Raw genomic sequence first — 12984 nt, forward strand, 5'->3', positions numbered from 1 at the left:
GTGCATTTTTCCAAACTCACATTGGTTTCTCATACAGCATCTCTGTAAACTACTTGTATTCACTGAATTTCACTATCTGCCTTTAACGGCTCGTTGTAGCTCCAAAAGCTCCAGCCCCCACCCTCCCTGTGAGCACAGTGTGCTCTGATTGGTCGGGACGTTGTGAATCGCGCTGAGCTCCGTGGAGGTGTTGTTTCCTTGTTTAGGATACATAGCGAAACACAGCCAAATTCATCCTGAGCACACACAAACTCACATCCGAAGTAAAAACAATAAGTGTGGCTTGATATTGAGTAAGAAAAAGGTTGATAAACGCTGTGAGAATCGGTCTGCAGAGAGAATTTGGCCGCGATCCCAACTGTCTGTTATCAGCCTGCAGCCAGGGAGGAGAAATCAGCTGAGCTGCCTGCTCCCTGCACACAGATGTGTGTGTGAGGAAGTCCGTGGATCGGTCAATTTGGACCAATCAGCGGGGGCTTAACGTAACGGCTCCGCGGACGTAACGTAACGGCTCTTCGGGATTGGTCCATTTCGTTCCGGGTACCGCTTGACATCATGCCGTACCCGGAACGAAATGGAAGACTCAAATGGGCAGTGACGTATCTCCAACGAGGCGTTTTGGGGAGGTATTTTCTGTGTTAGAGTTTTACTCGCTACAGGGTGTACTTTGAGGGTTTTGACTCTGCACACCGTTTACATGCATACAAACCTTCATAACACACAAGGGGACGGGTAATAACTGGAAAAGCATGACACCTCTCCTTTAACAATTTTTCCTTTTCTTTGGGATCACATTTCAACTTCAGTGTACATAATACATATAAACAGTTTTACATAATGGTCTGTCTTTTTTCATTTTCTTAACAAAACAACAACAATAAGCACACAAGAACATGGGGTGTTTTCTTTTCAATATAAAACATTGACAGTATAGATCATTAAATAAAATATTCAAACAATTGAACCAAAGAAGGGCGTATCGGGGTAATATACGCTTTCCATTTCTCCCAAATTTAAGTTCCTGGAGCAATCATCTATGGGCTGTTTGATTTGAGCCATTTCTTTCCGATTGCTTTCCTGGCAGCTACACTCAACATCCCAAATAAGTATTTTTTAATATTTGTGGATGTTGAGTGCAGAAAACCGAACTTCTTAGTTATTTAAAAAAGAAGTGTTTAAGTCTTTCCAAAAAACAGGAAAACACTGGTTGGTTATTGTACTAATGTCTTAATGTCATGGATAGAAGAAGAGTTTAGAGAGGGTTCAGGAGGCCCAATTCCAATCCACCCCCTACACCAGGGGTGGGCATTTTACGGCCAAAAAATAGCCTTTTGTCATGGCTCGATGGTCTAGGGGTATGATTCTCGCTTTGGGTGCGAGAGGTCCCGGGTTCAAATCCCGGACGAGCCCTAGACATCTACATAGGTGTGGAACAGGTTTAGTTTAGTTATCAAAAATTGTTCGTTGGAAGCAATGTGTACTTCACAATTTGACCAATACTGTGCCCTGCTTGAAATCTAGTGATGAGTTGGGTTAAATAATGATCAAGGCTCATCTTCTGTGGAGACACTCCATCAATTTTTATCCAAGCTGTGTTCATTGAGGACAAAGTGCAATAAACAGAATATTGTTGGGAAGACCAAAAGATACCCTTTTGTCATGGCTCGTTGGTCTAGGGCAGGGGTGGGCATTTTACGGCCCGCGGGCCACATCCGGCCCGTTGGCCGGCCTTGGCCGGCCCGTGTGAGGTTGATCATAAATTATAACATAATAAAAAAAAACAGCAACCTTTTCAAAATAAAAGCAACACAGCTGTATTGCTTGCATGGCGTAAATACTTTTCTAACTGTGTTGCTTTTATTTTGAAAAGGGCGCTGCTGTTTTTTTAATTTATTTACGTAAACGCGCATGCCGTGAACAGCTACGAGTGATGCTGGCCGGCTAGTCCTCGAAATGTCCGCTAAGGGGAAAAAAAGAAAGATCGATACTGAATGCCGTGTTTTCAACAAGACATGGACCGCTACGTATTTATTTACAGAAGTGAAAGGTAAAGCTGTGTGTTTAGTTTGTGGTGTGCAGGTCGCTGTGTTCAAGGAGTACAATTTGAGTCGCCACTATGCTACCAAACACGCAGATAAATACAAGAACCTGTCTGAGGAAGAGTGGGCAAAGGGGTCGGATGCTTTGCTAGCTAAGCTGCAAAGCCAACAACACATTTTCACAAAACATTCCACATCCAGAGATGCAGCTGTCAAGACGAGTTATGTCTTAAAAGTTAACCGTTTTCGGACGGAGAGTTCATTAAGGAGTGTTTGTTGGACACTAATATGCCCGGAGAAAAAGGAGGCATTTGAGAAAGTGCCGCTCTCCCGACGCACTGTTACGAGGAGAATTGAGGACATCGCGGGAAATCTGGAGCTTCAGCTGCAGAACAGAGCGGTCAACTTTGACTTTTTTTTCTTGGCTTTGGATGAGAGCTGCGATGTACGTGACACTGCCCAGCTACTCATCTTCCTACGTGGGATAACTACAGACTTCAAAATCACGGAGGAGCTGGCAGCCATGCAGTCAATGAAAGGAACAACAACAGGGAGTGATTTGTTCACGGAGGTAAATGCATGTGTGGAAAAGTTGGGACTGAAATGGGACAAGCTGGCAGGCGTGACAACGGATGGTTGTCCAAATCTGACAGGGAAAAATGTTGGACTATTGAAGAGAATGCAGGATAAAGTGACAGAAATTAACCCTGAGCAGAAATAGGTATTTTTGCATTGTATTATACATCAGGAAGTGTTGTGTAAGTCAGTGTTAAAAATTAACCATGTTGTTGATGTTGTAACTACAATAGTTAACTTCATCAGGGCAAGAGCATTGAATCACAGACAGTTTGTTGCACTTTTGGAGGAAAGTGAGACTGAACATCGTGACATACCCTACCATGCAGCTGTCAGGTGGCTCAGCCTGGGCAAAGTGCTGAAAAGAGTATGGGACCTGAGAGAAGAAATTCAAGACTTCTGTGTGAAGAAAGGAAACGACACCCCACAGCTTTCAGATGCAGACTGGATGGCAGACCTTGGTTTTGCTGTAGATGTGACTGCACTAATGAGTGAACTAAATGTCAAACTGCAAGGCAAGGGCCTTTTTGTGCATGACATGTACAGTGCAGTGAAGGCTTTCATGAGAAAGCTGCAGCTTCTCTCAAGCCAAATGGAGGACAACATTCTCACGCACTTGCCAACACTGAAGGAAGCCACACCATCAGCTGATCACCTCCAGAGGTACTCATCCATGTTAGAAGCACTGCATGGTGAGTTTTCAAGGCGATTTAAAGACTTCAAAACAGTTGAGAATGAAATTAACATGATCTTTTCCCCATTTACATGCCATGTGGATGATGCACCCAGTGATGTTCAGCTTGAACTCATTGACCTGCAGTCTGACACACTTCTGTCAGAGCACTTTAGGTCAGTCTCACTGCCTGAGTTTTACGCTTCCCTGAAAGAGGAGAACTTTCCACACATCAGGAGACGTGCTCAGAAGATGATGGTCCTCTTTGGATCTACCTACATATGTGAACAGACATTCTCAGTGATGAAGTTCAACAAATCCAGATACAGATCCTCTATCACTGATGATCACCTCTCAGCTGTCCTTCGCATATCCACCTCAGACATTGAACCAGATTTCCGTGCACTTGTTCAAGCCCAAGACAGATTGGATTTTTCTCACTGAACAAGTAAAATTAACTGAAAAACAAAAATCAAAAGCACTCATTTCTTTTTGTATAAAGCTGATTCATTTTTTATCTTTAAGATACTGTAAAACACCTTTTCAGTATTGGTACAGGGTTCCTGCAGGTTTCGCCAACTCAAATTTAAGACTTTTTAAGACCTTTTTAAGACCACTTCGAATAGAATTTAAGACCTATTTCACGGCAAGAAAGTATGAAGGAAAATTGCTATAAAAGAAGAAATACGTCCCATAATTACTTACAAATCAAATGTATTCATGTTCAACATAAGAACAATGACTGAACATAACAGCATAACAGTACAGAACTGTGTACAAAAAGTGTGTATGTGTCTCTGTGTGTGCTTGTGTGTGTGTTAGGGCTGTGCAATTAATCGTATTTTAATCGCCTTAATCGTGGCCTGCCACAATTACAAAAACAACATAATCGAAAAAAACTATTATTTAGCTTTGCTAGGTTGTGACAGTGCACTACAACATATTTGATCTAATTAATTTTAGTCTAATTTATTTTTATTTATCATATTTATATATGTTTAGTAGCTTGTGGAAGTGCGCTCCAAAATATTTGTTGATTTTGTTTATTGGTATTTATTATTTTGATATTATTTATTTAAATATATCATTTATTTAATTTATTTTTGTATTGGTTTTTCAGTTGAATTATACGTTCAGGGTAATCAACAGTTAAAAAGATACTGTTCTAATTATTATTTGTTTTAAAGTTCAATAAATGGATGTTTTCAAAGTCAATGAATAATCTTATTTAATAATCGTGATATCAATTATTGACCACAATAATCGTGATTATGATTTTTGCCATAATCGAGCAGCCCGTGTGTGTGAGAGAGAGAGAGAGAGAGAGAGAGAGAGAGAGAGAGAGAGAGAGAGAGAGAGAGAGAGAGAGAGAGAGAGAGAGAGAGAGAGAGAGAGAGAGAGAGAGAGAGAGAGAAACAGAGAAACAAGAGCTATATTCAGAGCTCTGCTGCCTTGGCTACAATCTTTCATCGTTGCTGTTGTATGATTGGTGTTTAGCTACGGTATTTAGCGTATACACACTACAGCACCTCCGCTTTTAGGGTTGACGTCGAAGACCCAAACGTCGCCCGGAGGTCCAACGGTGTTGTTGCGGGAGCTGCTGCACTAGCTAACGCTGCACTAGCTAACGCTACATTAGCCAAACAAACGCTAATTTATTTTGCAAAAGGTGCAGCGGGCTTCAAACACGTTCCCCTCCACTGGTTTCAACCAAGCACTAAATTCGATGTTTTCCAACCAAATACGGTTGAACTTACACTTCCCCATATTTATTTGTAAGTAGATTCGAAGAGAAATGAGTTTCTGACTGCCGCTAGCTGAAGCTTGGTTGCTAGGTTACTAGCTGGGTGTTCTCCGTTAAGGGGCCGGGGGAAACAAAGTTAGTGATTACTGGTTCCATGTTGATTTATTTCAATACAAATTGTTGGGGGGAACTGAAAGGCTATTACCGTTACTTTGCAGCCCGGACAAGTCCCCCAAAACACATTTTAGACGCGATCGCAACACAGAAGTACCTTTCAAATCCCATCATTTTTAAGACCTTCTAAATCATATTTAAGACCTTTCTTATTTTTTTGGTCATATTTAAGACCTTTTTAAGGCCTTAAATTCAGATTATCACATTTAAGACTTTTTAAGACTTTTTAAGACCCCGCGGGAACCCTGTGGTATATTGAGCAGAATTAAGTTCAACTTATTTTTGGTTCGGCCCCCCAACACAGCTCGAGTTTCTGAAGTGACCCCTTGTAAAAAATAATTGCCCACCCCTGCCCTACACCCTACACCAGGCATCCTCAAAGTCCGGACTCCGGTCCGGATCCGGACCGAACCACAAGTGTCTCTGGACTCTGAGCAAATTATACTTTTCATATGTATTATCTGTATTATCCGTGTTATCTGTGAGACATCGCCACAACGCAACGAGTCAAAATTCTCCGCTATGTCCACTGCAAACAGCGCTCTGCATGTACGACTGTTCCACTGTCTGTGTGTGTCTGTCAACGCATTGGTCCAATCACATTCAGCATCCCGTCAGCATTTTTTTTCCCCACCAACAGTCTGCGAATCAGAGGCACAGTAGGGCGGGTCTTCGCGGAATGCGGGTGGGAAAAAAATGCGTGTGTGTTTAAAAAAAAAAAGTCATAGCGAGAGTTAACAGCTCATCTAGTTGCATCTGTACTGTAGCTAGTAGCCTAGTTTCACCTACCGGGGTGACATGGGGGGGCAACTGCCACCCTAAAAATAGGCCCTGCCACCCCAGTTGGCAGCTTTGTTTTGAAAGAAAAGTTGTGGCTCATCGGACATTTATGAGAGAAAGTCTCTAATGTCCGAGTGCAAGTGAATGCAGCACAAGACGCACGTCTTGTAACCCCTCCCCCGGCCCTGGCGCGAGCGTGGAAATATGATTGGCGGCGATTTCATTTGAACGGTACGGCGCTAAACGAGAAGCATTCGGACTCAAGTAGACTGTTTGGCTGTACTCAGCATTGAATCAAAACGCACTAAAGCTTTGGATCTTACTAATTTTGTGAGGCGTTTTGCTGAACAAAATGGTAATCGCCGCATTCAGCTGTAATAGACGTGTCAACTTGATGCTCTGCTCACGGATGAGCATAACAAACTGTTAAGATGATGACCTTACGTGTGTAAATATATTTTTTTCTTTGTGAGGGTCTGCCCCCAAAAACAGTTTTAAGTCCTGAGAAAGTCAAATAAGACGGTGTGTAAAACTACACTGCCCAGCCAAATAAAAGTAACCACTTTGATTTAACTAGGCCAGTACAGTAGGTAAGGACATTCCACTGGATAATAACTGAAGTATAAAAGAATGCATGACTGAAGTGATGGAGACCATGTTTGAAGGCAAACAAAAAGAGGAAATAACAGGTCAAATCAAGCAAACCCCCCTCTCAGATTCCACAGCAACCAGAAGAACATAAATACTGGCTGGTGATTTGATTAATCAGCTTTTTGATGGAATAAAAAATGCACAGTGCATTTCCTTAGCTGTGGATGAGTCCACTGACACCACTGACAATGCTCAGTTACTGGTGTTTGTGAGTTTTTATGATGAGGCAAAGGGGGAGTTTGTTGAAGATGTGTTGGGCCTGACGAACCTCAGTGGACACACAAGGGGGCAAGACATTTATAAAGCAATAATGGGAATGCTGAATGAAAGAGGGTGCAGCTGCCTTTATTCATAACTGTGCAGCTCTTACACTGCGGCTCTGAGGGATCAAGCACAGACACAATAACAATGAAAACTGCTGCATACAGATTATTTTTGTTGCATGCAGTGACATGTAATATCCAAGGATTAGAGATGGTTGGATGCTGCTGTTTTGCACATTGCAATACATTTATTTTTATTATATTTTGTTTATGATTAGAGACGGTTGGATGCTGCTGTTTTGAGCATTGCAATACATTTATTTTCACTATGTTATTTATGTATGATTATCTTTAGGCTCAGCAAAGATTTGATGTCAGCTGCTGCTGTCTCTTTTTCTTTAGTTAATACTGAAATAGAGGCCTGCTGTTTTGTTAGGGCTTTTTCTTTAAATACAATTTTAAAATGTCGATACAGTAGCTGTCCTTTTTTTAAATGTCTATGCTTAAGTTTTTATAGGTGTTGCTATCTGCTTTGTGTGTGGTTCTACAAGCAAGTCAGTGCATTCATTGGGTGGTATCAGAGAGTTACAAGGGTCTGTAAATGCAATGAAAACAATTGGCCACAACAAATCTATATTAAACATGTAATTTTTACTTTTGAATACTTCAGTACAAAGGATGTATTGAATAATTTAAGTTATATATGTGTACACATATAAATCATTAGTCAAAACAGGGCTACATTTGATTAAATTATAAAAGGTATATGTGGTAAAATGAAGAGCCGTTTGGGAGTCGAAAGAGCCGGCTCTTCTTGGTGAGCCGAGCCAAATTATCCGGCTCACTAAAAAGAGCCTGAATTCCCATCACTAGTGTGTTTCACATGTGTATATGAGAGCGTTTCATATGTGTGTGTGTGAGTGCATTTCATATGTGTATTAGAGATTTTTACATATGTTTGTAAATTATTTTTGGTTTCAGTTGTGTGTGTGAGCAGGCTCGGATTGGCCATCGGGAGATTCGGGACTTTTCCCGGTGGGCTGCTGTCTTCGGTGGGCCACTGACTCTGGCATAGGTGGGCCGTGGACTTTCACAGCGCCGGTACCGCATCCGCCGCCACAAACACTGTGAGAGTCCACCGCCGTTGCTGTAACAGTCCACTACCGCCTGCGAGGACCCAGGTTCGATTCCGGCCTGAGGTCCAAAAAATAAAAGAATAATCTCCCGTTCAAAACGTCCATTCGCGACCCACCTATACCCTACCCCTACCCCTTCGTGAGGGAGAGTGACACTCGCAGCTCAACGAGGCTCCCTCCTGTCAGATGGAGGGAGTAAATACAGCGGCAAGGTTTGGGACAAACTCCCCTCTCTCCGGCAGAAACAGGAACCGGTCTCAAGTCAGCACCGATGCAGACTCGCTGTTTGAGGGCTTGATAACCCACTCCCCCTCCACACTCGTTAGTTTGGAACAGCACTTAATGTGGCAGACCCTCCGCGCGAACGGAGGGGTAGTGTGTAGGGGTAGGGTGTGGTTTGGGATTGGGCCCGAGTCTGCATCGCACCTGACTTCACCTGGTGCCCTACCTGACCAGACTCAACGCTGTTTGTGTCCGTCATGAAACACGCTGTGTACAAACAGTTCCGTGGAAACATTCATTGATAAACTGCACAACAAGAGACATTTAATATCTTCATACAGATGTTAAAAACGTCATGGTTACCTCGTATTTGTTTAAACTTAGTATCATTTACTCATGTCTAGTCTAGAAAACGGTAAAAGTTAGTGTATATTTACATGGACTTTTTCTAAAACTACGCAGCTTATAAACATCAGATTTTAAAACAAAAATATGTTTACAAAAAACATATGCCATAAAATATTTTTTAGGGTTTTATTTGTGTTATTTTAAATCCAAGAGATGCTGATTTTAAACCGTTGTTACGAAAATTATGGCATTTCCTGTTTCTGCCGGAGAGAGGGGAGTTCATCCCAAAGCTTGCCGCTGTATTTACACCCTCCATCTGAAGGAAGGGAGCCTCATTCAGCTGCGAGTGTGACTACAGACGGAGTTCACTCCATCAGGGAGGGGGAGTGGGTAGGGTGTGGTTTGGAATTGGGCCTCTGTGTTTTGCTGGAGGCCTGAGAGACTTTGAGCAGAGTTTGGTTTTGTTTGCTGCATGGCTGATGTTCCTGAAGAAGCTACCAACAAAGTCACCAACAAGCGGGGAGAAGATTGGACCTGAAGTTTTTTCCTTTCTCCAGTTTATGAGTTTAAATATAGAGAGACTGCTTGTTTGGAGATCCACTTGAGAGGAACATTTCTGCAGAGGACTACTTCACCATTCATCCCTCTCATCTACAGAAAAGCTTATCAAACCAACACAAACAACTCACATCCAGGGGAAATTTATATTGTTTCATAAAGTCAGTTGAATGAATGGAAGGACATTGGGTTTCACTGGCGTTAAAAGAGATTTATTGTTGTCTTGAGCTGAGCAAGTGTTCATCTAGTTGTATTGTTCTACTCCTCCTTGAAAATACTTATTACTTGTGCATTTATTAATATAATTATATTATGTTCTAAGTATATGGGCATAGATATGTCTCATAATTATTTGTGTGAACATAAAAATAATGTGTGTAAAAATGTGATTTGTAAATGTAAAACACCATCCACAAATGCATTTAAAAGATTCGCAAACTCACAAATAAATATGCAAATGTAAAACGGATCTGCAAATACGCAAAATATTTTCACAGATAAAAAAAAGATCTTTGAATATCTCTTTAACATTTACAACTTTCGATCAGGCATTTGTGAATCCATTTTGTATTTGTCAACCAAAAATGCGCTTGTGGATCTCAAATCTCTGCTTGTGGATCGTCTTTTTACACACACAGAGTTTTGCATAGATTGCTGGCAGTGTTTTCTGAATGGCCCACAGTGCTGAATACTGACAAGCCCTGTCTAGTGTCTGACAGCTTTTTTAGTTCAACCGGCTTTTCTGTTGGTTCAAGTTCCTTTAGCTTTTTATGGAAAATGTTGTGCACGACAGAGCCAGAAAAGAAATTATGCAGCATCTGCACAACTTCAAAAGAATCCCCTGCTGGTCTTACATTCTTGACAGTCAACTAAAATTAAATGTTGCCGGTGGGCATGGCAATGTACATAAAGAGCCTGTGGCACCTCCTTCCGAAATCTCTCCTGCACACCATTATTACACCCGACATGACAGCGGCACCGTCTTAGCATTGGCCAATGCACATGTTGTGATCAATGTTGCATTTACTGAGCATCTGTTTGATCGTTGTCAAAAGTGAATCGGCGTCTAGGCCATCAGCTGGGGTGAAGTGAAGGAACTCCTCCTGTATGCCATCGTTATGTATATACCGCACTGCCACCAAGCTCCCAGGAAGTGAGGAACAAATTCGTAGTGGCCAAACGGCGGTACTACAATTTCTGTATCAGTCCGTGACGTCACTGGTCCCAGAAAGACTTTTTCCCATTGACTAACATGGGGAAAGAAACGTCTGTAAATCAGCGGATAGTTTTTTTTAAACTAAATAAACTACCCAGTATGAACTATTTTATAGCCCTTATTAGAATGTTAAGGTCCTCAGAGTTGTAAAATGCACTAAAAGCCGAATCTAGATTTATTTTCTCTCTCCATTCATTCTACTGAGCCGAGAGTGGGAGCTCGGGGGGCAGGGCTTAAGGGGCGCATGCTCTGTGAGCGCACATACGGGTTCTTCTGCTCTGACAGCCAGGCATGACCGGTAATCTGTGATGTTTCGCTCTCTCAAAAGTTGGGCCATTTTGTCCTCATGCGCCAATGAGCAGTTCTCATAGGAAAGAACGAGACCCCGCCTCCGACGCTGTATCCAGTTCTTATTATACATCCATGACTGCCACAGACACCTGCTCCTTTTTACTCACGTCTTTGCTCTCATCCACCATCAGTGCAAACACTCCAGCTTCCTGTACTTCCCCACTGATTTGATCCCTGACCATATCAGCTCAATTAGCTCATCTTGTATGTCGTGGTGTGTGTACTTTGCATTTTTCGGATTATCGGATATTTTTTTTGCCACCGTTTTGTCAAACTTCTAAAAATCTAAATGTTCTATGAAGTTTCCCCTGTTTGATGCTTCACCCTCCCTATGCCCTCGTTGTGCAATGGTTTGACACGCAGTGTAACGCAATGCTTCCACAACTGCCCGCATATATTCCCTGTTTTCACATAAAGTTTTGGAATGTCCCTTGCTGAGTGCGTTGCTGATTTTTGAGCCACTATCTTTCCTAAGCCTGTTTTTCATGTTTCAGGCTCGAAAATGACATGCCCAAAACAAATGACAAGTTAACTTCTAAAAGGATTATATGAATAATTTCTTTTATCAAAGCAAGGTTACATCTGTGAGTTGGATGTAGAAGTGTCAGAATCAATATAGATGTTTTTTATTTTAAAGAAAATTCAGATTTTACATAGTAAAAAACTGTAAATTATAGTGTCCGTCCAAACATTTTTTTTTACAGATAGTGAAAACTACCCTTGGATGATGGGTTAGTAGACTAAAAGCTTTAGGAATCCAAAGTACAACATATAATAAGTACCCTGTATCAAGATTGATGCAAAACAAGTGACATTTGACCTTTTTAGAGAGGTTTAGCCAAAACCACCCCACCTCTGAGGTGATTTGGGTGAAAATGTTTTTTTTTTCCATATCTCTGGCCCCCCTTAGTCGATTTGGATGGTTGACACCTCTTTCTGACCGTTAGAGCCAATAGAATCGAAGGGGGGGGGGGCCCCACACACACACGTTGTGAAGAGAAAAGGTGGGGGCTGCGCGCATGTAAATGTGCAGCAGAGTGGACCTATCTCTAGCTCTGGCATTTGGAAACGAAAAAGCAGTTTTATTGCTTATGGATTATCAGAAATAATTTCAAAGAGGACACAGATACATTGGATTAACCTATGGATTAACTGCAGCATCGTTTTTTTATCGTTTTAATGCCATTGAAGACCAGTTTTGACCAAGGTAAGCCATGTTAGCGTTTCTAGCTACCTAGCTCCACATGTTATGATGTACGCTTTCGTTTATAGCGTCGCAAATGTTTATCACTGAGTGTTGAGGTGGGCACCAAACGATTCTGTGTCTCCAGGAGACCCAAAACGAGTGGTTGGCTGTGCATCTAGGATAAGTAATAAGAGAGTTATTGTGAGTTTAAGGGCCGTTTTAGGTTACATTTTTTCGCTCGTGGCTAATTCAGAGGCTGAGTGTTAGCATTGTGGGTTTTTTTTTTTTTTTTTTTTAAATATCAGTTAGCTGAGTTTCTTCCCGTTACATGGATATAAAACATTCATAGTTTATTAAATATTAAGATTCCTTAGACGTTGTTTCCTGCAAATGACGCGTTTATCCGCCCGGTACCGGGGGGGGGCCGTGCGTAACAGGTTAAAGGGGACCTATCATGCAAAATGCACTTTTGTACGTCTTTTATACATGAATATGTGTCCCCGGTGTTCCAGGGAACTCACCAAGTGTCAGAAAACACAACCCTCTCTATTTTCCTCCATACCCAAATCTCTAAAAAAGGGGCTGCAACGGATCTGATAAAAACTGATCCAGATTTGAACACTGTCCTGACGTCAGGACAGTGGCGCTACGGCTATTGAGCCAACTCCACCAATCAGGAGGAGACAGCCACGGCCATTGCCGTTCGAAAGCGCTGGAGACGCTGTAGTACATATGCCAGGCCTGTAGGTGGTGCTGTTCTCACAGAATCAGCCCTTGCAAAAACAGAGCTAAACATTTTCAAATTGAGCGAAATGAGGCATGGCTAAAATGCATGATCGGTTTGGTATTTTGAAAAAAAAAAAGTATAAATATGCCTTATATAGGTATGGTCCTACACTATATTATTCAAATATAGCATGATAGGTCCACTTTAACTTAAATTCAGACCATGCATCCATGGCGTATTTATGTCCACCACTCACATCATGTGTAAGGAATGACTGCGTAGCTTTAACCCAGGTGCTAAATCCGTCATGGGTAAAGGCGTTTTTTTTAATGGAACCGGC

At 41.8% G+C, this 12984-nt stretch overlaps 1 non-coding gene across 1 annotated transcript; it reads left to right on the forward strand.

The window, feature by feature from the left end:
* Positions 1-1338: 1338 nt before the first annotated feature.
* Positions 1339-1410, forward strand: trnap-ugg. The gene has a single exon. It is a non-coding gene; the product is annotated as a tRNA-Pro (tRNA).
* Positions 1411-12984: the final 11574 nt, after the last annotated feature.

The sequence above is a fragment of the Trematomus bernacchii genome, unplaced genomic scaffold, assembly GCF_902827165.1.
Source record: "Trematomus bernacchii unplaced genomic scaffold, fTreBer1.1, whole genome shotgun sequence".
In the NCBI taxonomy this organism is placed as follows: Eukaryota; Metazoa; Chordata; class Actinopteri; order Perciformes; family Nototheniidae; genus Trematomus; species Trematomus bernacchii.